Genomic DNA, 17782 nt, shown 5'->3' on the forward strand with positions numbered 1-17782 from the left:
AAATCAGCACACTTTTTTCTTATCCTGTTGAATAGCTTTTGCTAAAGGAACAAACCAGTGTTTTGTTTAAACACTGAACTTGGCACATGCGTGTAATGCTTTAAGCAGAGACCCAGGAGCAGGGCTGAAGCTTGCACGTACATGTACAGCTCCCTGCTGGGTGCACTGTGAGGGGAGGAGGAGGAGGAGGGAGCTTCACCACATTCCCTGTCTGGATCTCAAAGCTATGGGAAAGGAGAAATTTTGTTGTTTCACAACTTTGTTGTTGTACAACTTTTTTTCCCTCCTGTGGCAACATCCAGCAAAGTTTTCAAGAGCTTTTTTTTTACTTTTATAAAAAAACCAACAGCACTTTTTCTGACTGTAATCACTAATCCCAATGTATATTGTGAAACCTTTCATTATGCAAAACACACCAATAGTTACTATCGCAACCAAACATAACCCAGAGTTTGTTTTGACCCTGAGAGGTGTAAAGTAAAACTACAGATTTGACACACAGATCAAACCCTCCAGAATCATCACACAGAAGGTGTTAAACTGCAGACTTGTAAACCCTGATGAAACAATAATTGACAAAGCTATAGGAAGTATATTGGTTGATCATTGTTATTTATTCTTTGTTGAACAGTATTCTTAAAAGCCATCACATTTGCTTAAATTGGAAGGATTTTGGGAATCAGACTGCAGTTCCTGCCCTTAGTACTATTTGAATCTTATTATACCTATGTTTTTCATTTGTGTTGAGCATAGCTGTGAAATAAAATACATAACTGAGTTTGTTCTTCTTGGTCTAAATCTATCAGCTTTGTCCCCATGGAGGTAACAGTGAGTATGTTCCAAATTGCAATTGTCTTATCAAGGATGTACTTATCCGTAGTAAGTAGCTTTAGGGAAAATTGTTGGACAGTGAATAAGATAAAAAAAATCTTGTGACTAGAAACTTTCATTTCATGGACCAAATCTAAAAGAAAGGGCGCAGATGATGGTGTGTGGATATAGAGTTTTATTTTGTGTTTATAAGGTCTGATTCTGTTATCTCAGCTGCAGCTCCAGGACTTGCAGAAGTGTCTCCAGAGATGATACAGAAGATAAAAGCTAATTCTGTTCTTGTTCATTATCTATTCCCATGCTTCTACAAGGGCTGAAATTTCCCAGAAGTAGAAGCCCATTGTTACCTGCTGTTCCACGTTTCCAGCAGTTGTCTTGGGGTCTGTTGGCCATTGGTTTTAACTTCACAACCAATGGAGTGTTTCAGCTGTCACCTCCTCTCCTTCCAAAACCTGCTCCCCTAGCTCTGGCAAACCTTTTCTGGGCCTTTGAGAGTAGCATGACAGTGTGTTTGTGGTCTCTATACCCAGGCAACATTTTCCTGGGAGTCTAGACAGGAGTGTAGAAGAGGGTTTGGTCTAGTTCACAAATTTCATTCTTCCACTGGGGTGAAGAAAATTGCCTGTTTTCTTGTTGTGTCGAATTTACATTAGACAACTCAAAAATTAAGAACATGAAGGACTCAGAAAATAAAGGCAGAAAAGACTAAATAGGTAATTTAACTAATTGCATATGGCAATGCAGACTTATTGGCATTCTATAATAGTCATGATGTCAAAATATAACACATAAAATTATGAATGCCCTGATGTTCAGGGTAGGAAAGATGAGGTTTCAGAGATAATGTTGCATCTTGGGGAAGATAAACTAAATAGGAGACTTTTATTTGAAGGAAAGAAAGTCTCCAGTTCCTGTGTTCAGATTGTATCTTGTAGATCTTTGGTGTTTGGTATGTGTTCCTGCAGACCTCTGCTACTCTGTACTGCCTCTAAGAGAAAAGAAATTAAAATCTGTATTTTGTGAAGTCATTGTAGCTTAACTCACTGGCTGTGATGAAGAGTGCTTAGGAGGAGCTTTGAATAATCTGCCATAACATTTAGTGTGTTCCTAAGCAATCAAAGTAAGAATCACCTGGATGGACTACAAATAAAAGTTAAGTATATCATAATGCAGGTCATATAAATCTTGTGTGTTTATGAACTATACTGAAAAAGAAAAAATCTTCACACCCTTCAAGTAAAACTCAGCTTGAAACTGTGTCATTTGGGATATGGTGTTAATATAAACCCCAGAGTCTGGAAACTGGAAAGGAACTACACTGATGATAATGCGTTTGCTACTTGTTCAAAGAAGAGAAAAATACCTCTGAGTCTTTTCTGTGGACAAAGCTTTATATAAGCAACTCCTTTATCTCTACACTAGCCATAATTATTTGCCAGTAGATGGAGTAGTTAAATCAAATGTCTATCATTTACTCTCGGATCAGTTTGTGTGACAGTCTCCATAGCTTCTTGACACCATTAAACCCTTCTGCTTTCTACTCTGATGACTGGGGAGTCATTTCTGTTCTTGGTGAAGGCTCTCTGCTTTTGATATAGTGACAAATATGATTAGTTACATATCTTTCAACAAAATATTTTACATTTCTTTTTCCATTGGACATCAGGCTCACCTGCCAGAGATATTAATAATATCTCCTGCATCTCTTTTTAGGACTTTACCTTCCTCTGACTTCCCATCATAGGAATAAGGATACTTGAAAAGTGTAGAAATAGACTATTGACAATGCTCTCTTAGACTGCTAATCCAGAGATCTGATTTATCAAGGGAGAGAAATGTTTAAGTTTTGTGGAGATTTCTGCCCTGTCATTAGGAGCCATGTGTTGAATCTTTGTTCTTTTATGGTATGATGTGAAATAAGGGAGTTGTTTGCAAACCCAACCACAACACTTTGGTGGATATAGGCAGCAAGTTTGCATTTACTGAAGTATTAATGAGTGTATTGAAAGTATTAATGTATGTGAGACTACACAATTGTGAAAGGCATTGTATTTCCTTCATCTTAGACTTCCCTGGATGTCAACTGTGAGACTGTAACATTTTGCAGCATCCAGGTTTTCTCATTCTGCAGATGATATTCATGGTGCTACAGCTGTTGGTTACCATGTCCACAGTTCTCACAGGGACAGAATGCCTCCTGTAGAAGAACAGTCCAAATATCCAGTCTGTTACAAGATTGCTGAAATTAGCCCAGGATTGTCTTTTTACCAAGGTGGTAGCTGCAGTTAAAAAAAGCAGGTGTATTCTGTGAAATCTAACTGTATGAGAAATTAGAAAATAAATTTTAATATTTGGAAACTGTGAGTTACTGGTTACATTAACCATTTGGGTTTTTTTTGGTTTGGTTTTTTAGTTTCTAGTTGGCTTGGTTTTTTTTAAGCTATAGTTCTATTGAAAAAATCAAATATATCTCTTTCTTTAGCTGCAATTCAGGAAGGGGAAGAGGTGAAAAGGAAATGCCCTGAAATGAAAACTTGTTAGGCAAGTTTTAAGGCATCATTCTTTGTGAATCATGGAATATTGTATTCTAGATATAATGGGAATGGTGGCAAACTTTTGTGTTTGCCTACATAACCAGCAACTCCCCAACAAGCTATGGGTATTGGGCTAGAGAATCTAATTAGAAAACAAATCTAATTAGACACCTAGATCACAAAATGAATAAACAATATCCCCAGTATTTAGGAACACTGGGAATTCAGAGCTAGTTACATACAATTTCACTTATTTATACATTGGTTTCAGTGGTTATTCATTTGGGGTAATTTGGCTTTGTAAATTTTTTAATGATTCTGAAACAAATTTGCTGTACCTGTGTTAACTGAATTGTGATATAATCCATATTGGGGATAAAAAAGCAGCGTGGTGGATATATGAGGCTTGCGTAGCCTGCAAACCAATGAGCAGACACAAGAGCCACTGCTTTGTGCTAGAAAAGGACAGACTGCAAACTCTATTGAGCCAATAACAAGAAATGGTTCAACTCAAGTGCAGGAGTCAGCTACCCAATGAAAGAAACTAGGCAGAGAACTGTACAGTAGAAAAATGAGGGCTCTTAGAAACTCAGTGAAGAACAGGTAAAGATAAAAGTGCCGGATCGAAACTTTAGAGCCTTGCTGAAAACTGAAATATGAACATCAGATGTTTTCAAATGCCCTTTGAATGGGTTTCAACATTAGAACCTCATGTTTATTGCATATACCCTAAAGTTTTGTTTGAAGATAAACCTTTCAAGTTGAAATCCATGCCTTATTCACTGCCTCAGGTAGCTTCTAAACAGTTCCTTGTGACCACCTTTACACTGTTTGTCTGACCTAACTTTTTTCTCGTTGTGGCTCACCCAGAAATGTATGTTAACTACCTCCTTATTTAATTCTCCTTCTGTGGCTCATGCTTCTTGCTTGGTTGCTTTCAAATATTGTAAATATGAACCATTCTTTCCCCATTGTTCAGATATCTCTTAGGAAAATCTGTATCTACTTTCTTTGCTGAGATGTCCCTAACCAAAGTATGGGAAATGCTTTTGTATTTAAGGGCTCCTCTGCTGGTTTCCCAGAGAGAAGACATTGTGTTTTCTATCTGGTTATAAGAAGGCATTAAATCCTACTGGTTTTATAAAATACTATTGGCTTTGGTAATACCAGCAAAATTCAAGATTGTTAAAACTCCTGTTGATTTTCATATAAAACAGAGTAAAACCCACCTTCTACTTAAGGTTATGATTTCATGTTTAGAAATACTGTTTTGTTTATAACATCCCATGTTGTTCTGGCATATTCTTCAGCGTGCACAATCTGGCTTTTCTGGTGCATTAATAAACTCTTGATTCCCCACAGCAGAATCTGAAAAATCTCTGCTAGCTTAAAACTGTAAAGTGAAAGCATATTGTGTGGTTAAAATGTAATTAGGGGAATACACATGTGTGAACCTATTTTTTTCTAAGTCCATTGAGCAGGTCATTGCAGAAATAGCCATCTTTCTGATCTTTTACCACAGCATCCTGGTGAAAGTCCTTCCTTAAACAACATTTAACAGCATTTAGTACAGCCTTTGTGCTGACTCAGTCCAGCAAAAGTGTCAGAGGTAGAGGGAAAATGGTTTTTTATTCCTTCAGTAGTGTGAAACACAGATGATTTTCATTTCACACCATAAGCTTATTGCTGCTGCCTTTTAGATTTTTTTATCAAGTTGATTGCTGTCTTTACTGGAAAAAATGATGTCTTGATACAAAAAGTACAAATTTTCAAGGCGTTTGTCAGGAGCAGAAGGTGTTTTTTTTTTCATTTCAAGTTAATTGTCAAGCAATGTCAGATACTTAACGGGTCTGTAAAAGCTGATATGACTCTCAGTACAGGTTTCACTAGGACTATGCATTTTTAATGATGTTACAGCTCTCTGTAACAGGAGGCTAAGATCAGCAATTTGCAGTAGCTATTGGAAGAACTTTGGACAATTAATGTATAATGTTCTATTATGGACCTCAGTTTTGCCTTAGTACTCTGTAACTTGCTTCCCTTTTACTGATAGGGCTTGGACCTTTATTGTCTTAAGTCCAACCTCTGCTCCAAGCCTGATTCTGTTGAGTGGCAACAAATTCAGAAGTTGCTTTTCTACAATAGACCTGCAAGTTAACATCTGATTTTATGTAGAAGGTGAAAAAAACCTCAGAACAGCCCTACACTGAACCTCGATGAGTGGTGCTCCTCACAGGAAAATGCTGTGGTAACACCTACAGATGCTGTCAGCTGAGTATCTTGTACAGCACAAACTTCTCTTGGCTGAGTGCAGGGAATTCAGTTTGCATCCACTTCCTGGATATCTGGCATCAGAATGGCCAGGTATCCAGGAAGGATATCTGGGTTTCTCCAGGTAGAGACTTTTTTTTACCCCTTCTTCTTCCCCAAAGGGTTTTTTTCAGGACTCTATTCCTGTGTGGGATAGAGAAAAATCACTCACATTGGAACGGGCCCATCATTTGCATCTGGGTCAAATAAGGCTAAGAAAAGGACTCCTATTCTGATGACCAGAAGGCTAGAATAGTATCGTCCAGATTTGCCTTAGGAAATGAGATAGGACAGGATTATGGACAGTAGGAGGTAAAAAAGGAGAGACTGGTTTATAAGAGTTGATGACTACGTCTGTCTGCTTCTGGCCATGCTCCCCCATTGCCTGTAGTACCTGCTTTTTTGGCATTGAGTCAGTTAATTGCTGGATTAATGAGTTATATAAGTTCACTAGGGAATTTCATGTGCATTGGAGCAGGTTGAATTGAAGAAGGGAGATAAACTCTAGAGCACAATCTCCCACTTTGGTACCAGTGCGTTGTTAATGTGGCCCACAGAAGCACACACTTATGATTCTCAAAAGGAAATGGAAAAACATCGTTCAGAAACGAAAAATAGGGTTGGTCAGTGTACCACATGTCACTCCAGTACCCTGTGTACTCTCTCTGATTTTTTATTCTTTTGTTTTGCTCGTACTTTTGTTCTGCTAGAAGCATTTGTTTAAAGTTGTGTTAAATATTTCTCAAAATATTCTGTTGAAGTAGACGTAGCAGTGTGAAATCTGAATCCTGAAGTCTGATAACCAAGCCTGCAGAAGATCTGGGATCTGAATTTGGTGAAGGCTTAAGCTTGAGAGATAAAAACTTGAGTTTAAGAAACATTAAGGAAGAAAGGAGAGTCCCCAAGTTAAAAAAATGAAAATCTCAGCACTACTTTTCTTAATGCTTGTTTCTTAGAAAGCAGCCTACTTCCTTCCAAGGCACAGTCCATTTACCATATTTGGAACTTTGAAAAGTAAAAAAAAAAAAAAAAAAAAAAAAAAAAAAAAAAAAAAAATAAAATAAAAAAAAATTCATTTCATCTTTTTTTTCTCCCAGCACAGAGAATCTAGGAGGCATGTGTTTCTTGGAGCTGTTCCTGCATTTTAAGTCAGTGGTCAGTTGCCATAGCTCTGCCACCTGAAGGGCTGTTTGCTCAGCCAGTGTGTGGAGCACATTCTGGAGCTCTAATTCACTGGTGAGACAAAGGGTGACTGGCTAGAGAATAGCCAAATCCTCCCAAGCTCTCAGGCTCATTACTATGGGAACTCTATCAAGGCTGCAAGCTAGCATGGAATATTGACAGCATGAAACGTTGATGAGCACGCCTGAGTTTTGGCAAATTAGATTTACTATCTCATCCTATCTAATAGACCATTTAGAGTTCTGCCCCTGAGACACAGCTCTTTAGCTGAGCATCTACCATCTTCTTGTAATGTTTTTATCTTCAGTCTGAATGGCCACAGCTTTATGAATATGTTTCTCTGTACTTTAATTTTCTTGTTGCTGGAAAAAAGCTTCTGGGTGGACATGCAGTTGCTTAGAAAAGGCAAACAAGGAGCTGCATTGAAATGTACTCTTGAACAAATCCATCAATTTATCTTTATATTTACACCAACAGAATTATTTTATATATGTACACATTTATATACACAGACACACACACATAAAAACGCATTCTCCCAACTGGGTTGATGTGTACAGCATTGCAAAATAGATCTGCCATCGTCCCTGACAGGCTGCTGGAAATGGAGTTGATTGAATATGACTCAGACCCTCAGTCTCATTGTCCAATTCATCAGTGAATGCACTGCAGGCTCATTGATTATATGTAAGGCCAGCAGGAATGCTTGGCTTGCTTCGTGGGGCTGCCTGTATTGAGCCATTATAAACACTCTCTTCTCTGCTGTGTGCATGTAAATAAGTTCAGGTCACTTAAAATTGACAACTTAGACACAATTTTTATGAATTAAAAAAAAAAGGGAAAGAAATGCAGGGAGTTCTTTTTGTAAAGAAGTTAGTTTCAGAGAGAACCGAGTCCACAGGCTAATGATTTAAATATTATGTTAGTATTTTGAAAAAAAATTCTGGATAGCAAGTATTCCAGATGCAGAAGTTAAGTTTTTTTTTGCCTTTTTCAGTATGAGTGACAGTGAGTGTGCCTGCATGTGGGATAGAACTTAGACTATAATTCAAAATTAACAAAATATTCTAAATGAAAATCCTTTTCCATGGGGTAGCATGATTGTATACCACAAGAAAAAAAATCTGAAAATAATTTTCTTCTAATAATTATGCACATGGTTATAGGTAAACCTCAGTTTCCCCATAATAAGCTGAAATGTTGCTGTTCTATGCCTGTGATGTGCCTGTTCTTGGGAAAAGAAAATCACTTTTACCTGGAAACAGTAGATGTCATTGCACCTTTTATTTCTGTGTCTTTGTGTCTCTGGAGAAGTGGAGATGAGGAGTGGAATGGGCTTAGTCATGTCCCTTACTCAGGGAAGAATGATGGAAGCACTTTTTTGGCTGCTGTGGTCCCACAGGCTCTATTTATTTATTGTGTCATATGATCCACTGGCAAAATATACAGGCAAAAGCATTAGTTTTACAGTGTGATCTTGCTCCTTTCAGACAGGGCCCCTGGGAAGATGTCACAACTGTATGAAGAGCTACAGCACCCAAATGTTAGGGGTCTGGTAGGTTTTTTCTTCAAGATATTTTCTGCAGTGATATGCCTTTCCTTCTGTAGTCAGGAATTTTCTCCAGTCCTCTGGTCTTGATAAAATACCATGTGAAGTCTTTGTCAGTGGAGACAAGAGAGTATGTAATGAAACAGTGTTAACAAACCCCCTTGTCACTGGCCTCCTAGTTTTGGGAAAAAGAGATGGAATGTCAAGGAACATCTTTTTCACGTCCACAAATATAAAAATATGTCAAAATTTTGGTTTGCTAAGCACTGAAAACATTGCAGGATGCACTTGGATTATATAGTGTGACAGACAACTTTTAATGCTGGCATGTTTTTAACTAACAAGATTTATCGAGGAGGGGATTGGTAGCCAAAATATTTCAGCTACTTGTGCTGCTTAGGATCCAGAAGCCCCAGTGGGAAGGAGGAGACCAGGGATGCTGTAAGGGCAGCCTGAAATTACCAAATAAGTTACACACATCTTGAAACACAGTGTGCTGTTGCTGTTTGCACTGATCTCATTAGTTTGTTTACATATCCTGATTTTGCTCTCTCCCTGACCAACTCCCTGTACCTTGTGTTTCCTGAGTGTTCGTTTCAGTGCTGCTTACACAGGGAGAACAAACAATCCAGGCAGCCAGCAGAGTTTGCAGAGCACCCTGTGCACGCCTCAGTCTCATGCTGCCCAGAATCAGGCTCTGAAAAAGTGAACTGCCTCTCCACTTCTGTTTGGATTTCAATGCCAAGACCTTAGTTCTGGGATACCCAGCTTTCCACCAATCTCTGCTGCTTAAAGAGTGTGTGTTTGTTTTTTCATTATTTTTAAAAGGAATGCTCATGCTGACCGATAGGGCTTTTTATGTTGTCTTGTGAGTTCAGTAGTATCATATTTAGGTGCAGAAGCTTTGAGTTGGTGACCCCATGAATCTAGATGAAAGTGTCTATTCTGAGTTTAATTGATTTGAACCCATGAAAGTTCTCGTAAAGTATATCTCATCCACTTTGTGTTTTATTCTAGCCAGTGGGGGGGGGGGGGGGGGGGGGGCATGGGAAGTCAAACACCTACTATCCTAAATATTCAGTGGGTTAGACAAAGACTGCTTTTACTAGAGAAAAAATGGATCCCATTCATGGTGATGTGTGTATTTTGGCATATTTGTAATTTTTTTAGCCTATGTATTTCTTGGGATTTACATGTATGTGATCCTTCCAGGAAGGCCAAGTGTCGTAGTGAAGCCATATATTGGTAGCTCCTACGGGCTAAATCACATGTTGTATATCCAAGAATTTCCTGTCATCTGTTCATGTGCAGTATTCTGGACTATTGTCATACTGCTACTGAAATTAGAACCTGAGATGACAGGCTTCCTTGTTATGTTTTTTGCAGTTTTTGTTTTTATCATTATTTTTAAGCTGCTCTTTGTCTGAATTTTGCGGATTGCTTTTGTTCTGTACAAATATAATTAAATTTATACAGTTTGAACCATCAGGAAATTGACAAAACAGAACACTCTAAATGCTACAAATAGACAATTCTGCACAATCTTCATTCTCCAGAATTTACAATGTCAGAAATACCAATTTGCCTTACCTAAATTGGAAAGATGGATGGAACTTTTACAAGCTTTGGGAAACTCCAAAGAAACTGCTGAACATCCATGCATCTAACAGAGGTGAACCCAAATTTCAGACACTTTGAATTTCCCTTGTTGAATGAAGGGCATTAAATCCTGTGCTCCATAGAGAGGAGAAGCTGTGTAATTGAGTGCATTGAACTGTTTGGCCTGGGCTGTGGGGATGCCTCCAGAGTGGCCCAGAGCAGAGTCTTCAGGAAGCAAGCTGTTGTCATGGCTTCAGATTCCTCCCTAATGTTCAGTTCACAATAGCAGAAGGATTAAGCATTTCAAGGAAGGGCTTGAAACTGAGTTTGTGGTGAGATGGAGAAAGGGGGCTCAAAAAAATCTGTGCTGGCTGCTTTCCAGCAGGGGATATACATAATGGCAAATGATGTCACGTAGCTGAGAATGCAGAAGAATTCTTTAAACAGCAAAAAAACAGGGCACTTGCTGAAAAACAGAAAGAGATGGTGGTGTGAAAATGTGTGCATCTGTATGTGCATACATGTTTGTAACATTTCTGGCTTACTGGTTTCCAGGAAAGTAGTAAGAGACAAAACCACTTTTATACAGTCAGTGGCTGTGGCAGCAGTGTGAAATGGGCAGAAATGGATGAATTGTGTTTAGCCTTTGCTTACTGCAAGCTTTTCATTACTGTATGGTAGGTTACTGCAGCAAAAATGTGGTTCAGTTAAAAAACTGACATTAAACAAAGCCAGATGTACTTAAGTAGCAAAATATCCAGAAGAAATGACTTAACTTACAAGCTATGTGTGGATTAATGTAACTCCCTGATCCTCCCCCTACCCAATATCTCCATCCTCAAAGAAAGTCAAAATCAAAACAAAACAGAGGAGGGGAAAAAAAATCCCAAACCCATAAAACCCAAGACTCACAGCCAAGCCAATCACCGTAAGGCAATTTGCTAATGGGTTTGGCAGAAATGATCCTGTTTGGCTTGTCTTCCTGCCATGCTAGAAAGTTAGCATTTATCCATATGTGAAATGTTTTATTTAATCTAACAATATTTGAGTACGTTTCCTTCTTTTCCCTGAAATATGGGGGGTGATCTTAATTTCACTGTTATAACAGAGAAAAAAAAAAATAGTTACTTGAAAGGCAACACACTGTTTTTAGTTTAGAGAAACCCATTGTTATCTCAAGACTTGAGTACTACTTAGAAGCAGCTGGATTGTTTCCAAGCTCTCAAAATATATTTCACATCTTGTGTATTATGTTTTTACTATGAAAACATATGAAACTTTCTCAGAAAAATTTACTTGAAGCACTAAATGTGAAAAAGTCACAGATAGTAGCAGTGATAAGGGAAACTGGGTTGCTATTCTGGATCTTTCTGCCATAAAAAAGAACAGAAATTGGAAAATTTACTGTCATTTTTACTGTCAGAAGTGTTTATACACAGGTGTGTCACAATTCTTGTTGTGAGGAATTGTTCAAATTACGTTTGGGCAGTGGAGAATGTGACCTCTGTTGTAACTCATTAGGCCTGCAGAGAACTACATGTACATTTAATATCCGGAGCTTGACATGATGGCTCCCAGATGCTCAGAGGAGAAAGCCCCTCAGATGATGATTCAAAGAAAGAATGGAACCCTAAAAAATGGTTTTTGTTTGGGATTTATTTTATTTTATTAAGAGTTTAAAGCTGTAATTTATTTCAGTTAATTTAATTACACATCAGGAAAGTTTGCTCCATGTACCTGTATGTCTCAAGAGGCTCCAACAAGTATACTGGACTTATTCAAGGGGGAAAGGGCTGGAATTCAAACCTATTTTTGCAAATATAATTGGTTGTAGTCTTCTGCTGACAGAAGTAAATGATTCTTTAGTACGTAGGTATTCCAGTAAGTTCAATTATTATTCTTACTTCTGATGCTTAATTGGCTCTCCTTAAGTTAATCAGAAAGGGAAAAAAGTTGCTAATTGGATTCTTCTGGGAATATTTCTGTGCATTTTCCCACTCCTATCAGAGTCTATTGCTTGCTTTCATATTCTGTGTACTCCTGTGGTGGGCATATATGTACCACTGGAAGATGATACCTCTCTAATAGGAATAAAATTGGTACAGTAACTCAGAGATCTTATTTTATAAAACCTGTTACAGGAGGTACCAGCCATTTGCAAAGAAGTAATATGGGGAAACTGTTGTAATTCTGTATCAGAGGGGAGGAGAGGGCTACAATGATGCAGAAAATCACTGAAATAGGTACAGTTGTACCATTTGATTAGTCTCTAGTCATTTCTTCTATGTCCTCCACTCAGACTGCATTTCTCTCCAGTCTCATTGCTTTTCATGTACTTGTTCACTTGAGAAAAGGAAAGCTTGAATAGGAAGAACTGCTGGTGCTAGACTTCTTTCGGCAAAAATAAATAAATTAGCAAGTTCAAACTGTTCCTTCTACATGTTTTTGAAGACTCTGGTGTTAGCAGCTGGGTTATTGCTGGTATAATGTCCCTCTGTAAATTCATTTGAAGGCACTAATTAAGAAAAAAAAAATAATTTGTCTGTGTGTCCACCAAAGCAAAGGGAGGGAGATTGCAAATATCAGAATGCATTATTTAAATGAAAAAAACCAAGAAAAGAAGTAGTGACCGATTAAAATATTGTGATCCCTGCTGTGTCTCATTTCCTAAACCCAGGATATTTTGTCTGCTCTAACATCTGTTTTTATTGTTTCTTTTTGCTCAGTACAGAGATACTGTAGCTGCTTTTGATTTCTGGCAAGTATTGGCAGGTATTTTTTAAATTTTCACTTTAGTTATTGTTTAGAATAGGCAATGTTTTTTTTTTTTTTTGGTATCCATTTGAATGAGGAAATACAAACCTCTGATTTTTCTTTCATAATATCTCCATAGCATTTGGTTTTCAATTTTAATGTGATGAAGGAGATCAGCTTCAAAGGATTTCATGGATTTTATGTCTTTCTAGTTAGCATGGAAAACAGAATAGTAAAGGTGGTCAGAACCTGAAGCTTGGATATTTATTTTTATTTTATGACAAAGGAGACACAAAAGCTTCTGCTCATTTTTAAATTAAGAAGTAAAATGTGGTGCACTTCCATTCCTATAACTTCTGGTTTTTATGTTGAAGGTGTTGTTACAGAACTACAGTGCATGTATGATGTTTGTGTAAGATGGGGAGTTTATCTTGGACTGCCCAAGCTATAAACAGCTCAGTAAGAAAAGGGAATTTTGAAACAAGTTTCCTTCCACAGAACTCAGTGCATCTCTCCTTTGCCTCTGTTTTGCCATCTGCTAATTTCTGTTCACTGGACTTGTCCCTGTTTTGCAGCAGAATTCCTCCTTCAGTTTACATCCAGATTTGAGACTACTAAGAGTGAAAAATGGTCACAGTAGTGGAAAGGGGAAAGGAAGGTGCTATCAGGCCATTATCTTGCATGTCAACCTGCCTCTTGTCCTCATGTTTTCAGTCCCACCTAATTTCTGAACATGGATTATCTAAGCAGTTGTTTGAACAGGAGCCTTGCTTTATAGCAGTGAGCTATTGGAGGTGTGGGTCTTATCACTGAAAATGGAGAGCCTGCAATAAATTTTAAGACAGATGGGGAAATGATAGAAATGAACCATAGTTTTTGTTTGCTCTTCACAGTGAGGTTTTACCATTTGCTGAAAGATTTTCTGTTTCAAGAGTGTAATAACAATGTCACTATGGTTTTTGCAAAAGTAATATTTAATGGATTTGGTGGAACAGAGAAAGTGGTTCTAAGAACAATGAACACAAGAAACAATTTATGTTTTCTTACTCTATTTTAAGGAAATACTTTGTGCCCAAATTTTTTTTCCCCTCTGTGAAGCACTGTGGTACAAACTAAAGCATTCCAGATTTCCATTTGTACTCAATGATCCTTGTGTGGGTCCCTTCCAACCTGAAGTATTCTATGATTCTATAATGGCAATGTAAAGCTTAGTTCATGTTGAGGTGTCTGAGAACTCAGCGCTAATTTATGATTATGAATTTCCATCCTATTTAATCCAAAATTATACTTGCTAGAGGGCCTTGAAACAGAACAGAACAGCCTATCCCAAACAGAACAGAAGAGATGGCTACCTTCTTCCTCTTCTATAGCTTTTCTGTGTCTTCTGTGTCAGAACTACTAGCAGTTAACTTCAGTTTACTAGACGGGCAGTTGTTTGTAAATGTGCACAAATAAAAGTCCTGATATTCTGGTCTCAGGTAGGTGGGATGAGGTAAGGAGTAGTACAAAATAAAGGCACTGTCAGTGACACTATATGCCTCGAGTGCTACAGTAGGCAGAGCAACTCACAGGATTTGTAAAATAAAAGAAAAATCTCAGAGATGTATAGTTTACCTCTCAATGCATGTGTGTGCTGTCAATGATACAAAAGACTGGCTGGGTAAAAACTATTTCTTTGATGTTACACAAATGTTTCTTATTAAGAGAGGCCTAAAAGCCTTAAATTTTCTTGAACTGGGTTTACTTGTGCTTCTATTGGTTCTTCAGGATCTGTGAGGAGGTGTTTTTATTGTGACTGTCATCTGTAAAAGGTGTATTTTGCACTTAATTACATCTGTAACTTGATCTAGCTATCTGGCAGTTTAAAGCATGAAAATACAGCAGAACTTAAGCAAAAAAATATCCTATTGATTTGGACCATTAGAAAATGATATGGATGGACCTTATGAGCTGGCATATTAGAAACTTGTTAGAGGTCAGACTTCCAAGTCAATATGTTAAAATTCTGAGCATCAAAACAAATAATCTGGTTTGGGTTAGATCAAATTCATTAGTAGGAAGAGAAGTTAATTGGCTTTTCAAGCTGGAATTTCCTTCTTCCATGTAAGTGTTGGCTGCTCTTGTTGCTAACTAAAACTTTTTGTACAGATGCTCTCTTTACAGCCTTAAAGGGGCCTCTCTCTTTCTTTTCTGCTCTTTTTGAGGCAAAAGAATGGTCTATTGCTATGCTCTCCTCATTCTATTTTCTAAGAAGCATGATTTTAGTTTTTAAAGCATTGAAATCCATGCCAAAGACCTGTTGGTGTCTTTTCTTTGTGGCGGAGGTAACAGGTAACATGCCTTCATTTTCCACTTTCAGTCATTCTGGACTTTGGTGTTTATGTATTCTTGTAAAGGGATCTATATAACTAGTAGATGTGTGGTTTGAGAGGTTTCTTAACAAGTTTTGCAATGTTTGTCTCTCCCCCCTTTTCTCTGGGGCAGAGAAAGGAAGCACTTGGTTCTGGCCTTTGAAGCTGTGCTGGCCCAGTGACTGTAGCAGGGCACAGCACCCTCTCCCCTGCATGGTGATTTAGACCACATTGCAGGTATGAAAGCCTGCTTTAGAAATGATGGCAAGGCTGGCTCAGGGCTCTTCAACAGAAGAACAAAAAAATAATCAGGAATGTAAGAAGTTTGAGCATCAATTAGTAAAAAAGAAGAATAATTTTTCCTGAAATGGAATGGAAAATGATGCTGCAATGCTGTAGCCCCATGTGTTCCTTCAGAAAAGAATAGTGCAGCCTGCAAATAACTACCTCAGCGTAGAGCAGTACTGTGCAGTGTTCTGCCCTGTGACCGTTCTGTATGAAATAGCTCCTCCCTGGAGTCCCATTTGGCTCCCTGAGGAGCCCCTGGTGCTGCTGCAGGAGGGGCTGGCGTGAGGGGCTGCAGCAGCCGCCATTGCCTGTGCCACTGACCGCAGGCCCTGCGCCATGGCCTGGCCTCGGGCGTGAGGGGCACGGCGACCTGCCCAAGATCTTCACAAAACAGCTGTGGTCTAAACTTGCTCCCCAGTCCTGAGCACCCTGACACCTGCCACCATGTTCTCTTTTGCCACATGGCAATAAGAAATGAGATATTCTTCTGAAAATTACTCTGAGGGGAACCATGGTGGGAATTGTTCTGCTGTGTGGTGATGGAATCACGCATCCTAGGCCTCTGAGGCCTTTTCAAACTTAGACAGGCTTACATGAGGGCTTTTTCTTTTTCTGCTTTACAGTACCTTTACAGGGTGACAGTAAAGCCACTAGTATTTAGATTAGGTGTGTTGAGAGATATAGATGGACCTGGGAGGCCCAAAATGAGGGCAATCAAATGTATTTTGTGACAGAGGGAAAAGACTAAGTTTTATTTGTGACACACATCGCTCTGTTCAGAAGCTTGGTAAAAAGTGTCATTTGTGTTGCAATGTTGTGGCAGGTTAGTTCAGAGGACCATGAAGGAATATAAATACAGAGTTTTATGTCAAGCAAAGTTTAGGAATGGAAGAATATTTTTAACGGTCCTTTATTTTTTGGTTTTTTTATTTGTACGACAGCAAGCAACATGGTTTGTTTCAGATAACAGATAAGTAAATAAAGATAAAAGTCTTATTTTAAAATGGTTATAGAGGAGTAATATATGCAGTACTAAAGTACAAACACCATGTACTTCAGATGTTTAAAATTGCTGATATTTTGTAGTTGATAGCAGCAGTACAACCAGGCCTACAGGCTTTCTCTCTGCCTTGTTACTGACAACTGTGATAAGATACCCTCAGCTTTGCTTCCTGAGATTTAATTCAGCGGCTGGGAGTCCTGTTTACCACTTTTGATATCAGTTTCTTGCTTTATAAGGGCAAAAAGAATTAAATGAGTTAGATCTGTCTCTTCTTTCAGGCTGGATTTGAGTTCTCAGAAGGTACTAATATCCCTTCAGTGTAATAGATTTCCTTTAGTATCACTAAACTTTCTATACTATGTGACTAATAAAGAATTTTAGAATTAAATCTTACCTAGTGTAGGAATGCAAACATATACTTGCAATGACATTCAGATATGTTGAGGTCTTCTATATTTCACTTTTTTTCTGCTCCTTATTATGTTGTTGCATTATTCTCCTATTGTATTAGAAATCAGCTAATCCTGGGTCAAAGTGTCATAAAAATGTTTGATCACATGTTGTATTTTAATGAAAATAATAAACGTAAACTGTTTTGCATTTGCAAAATCTTTCTTGCAAAAGAGATGCTGAATTTAAACTTGGGGTGGATTGACAAAGCCAGCACTCCAGGCAGGAGGAGAGAATGAGTAGCCAAGCAGGCAGGATTAACATGGTATGCCTGGGAAACACCCACATCTAATTTCTATTACTGCTTGCTTCATTAGGCTCTGAAAGTCTGACTTTGATTTTGTTTTGGTTTTCCACAAACATCAGTACTTAGTTTAGTACTTTAGATTTTCTCTATGTGAAATGGAAAAAATGTGTTAGGAAAAATGAGGAGTAGTACAAGGACAATTGAGCATAGCACAAGACAGCTTTCATTTATCCCAGCAGCTGGACCTGAGTGCACAGGCAGGTAATGTATTCTTGAATAAAAGCAGGTTGAGATTTTATACTTTTCTTAAGGAGAAAAGAAAAAGGGAGAAAGCATTTTTGTCTTGGGATGTATCTCAGTAATTTTATATAGCATCTGCACCATGTTTTGTGTTATAATCCTTTCACTTTAATGAGACTGTAATTTAGCATGAAAACACTCTCATATGCTTAAAAGAATTCTATGACTTCCAATAATGTAAAGCATATGTAATCTAGTGAGAAAATCTGATCATGTTTTGGCAAAGGCTGCAGGGTTACTATTCACTAAGTAACAAAATCTGAGTTTGATGTAAAGTTTCACACAAAGTTAAACACATTTCTGTGGAATAATGGGGAGAATATTCATTCACCTGCAGAATGCCTTTTGCGGTTTTATATCTTGTACACAGAAACCACGTAATTT

Source organism: Agelaius phoeniceus, chromosome 9, assembly GCF_051311805.1.
Source record: "Agelaius phoeniceus isolate bAgePho1 chromosome 9, bAgePho1.hap1, whole genome shotgun sequence".
Lineage (NCBI taxonomy): Eukaryota > Metazoa > Chordata > Aves > Passeriformes > Icteridae > Agelaius > Agelaius phoeniceus.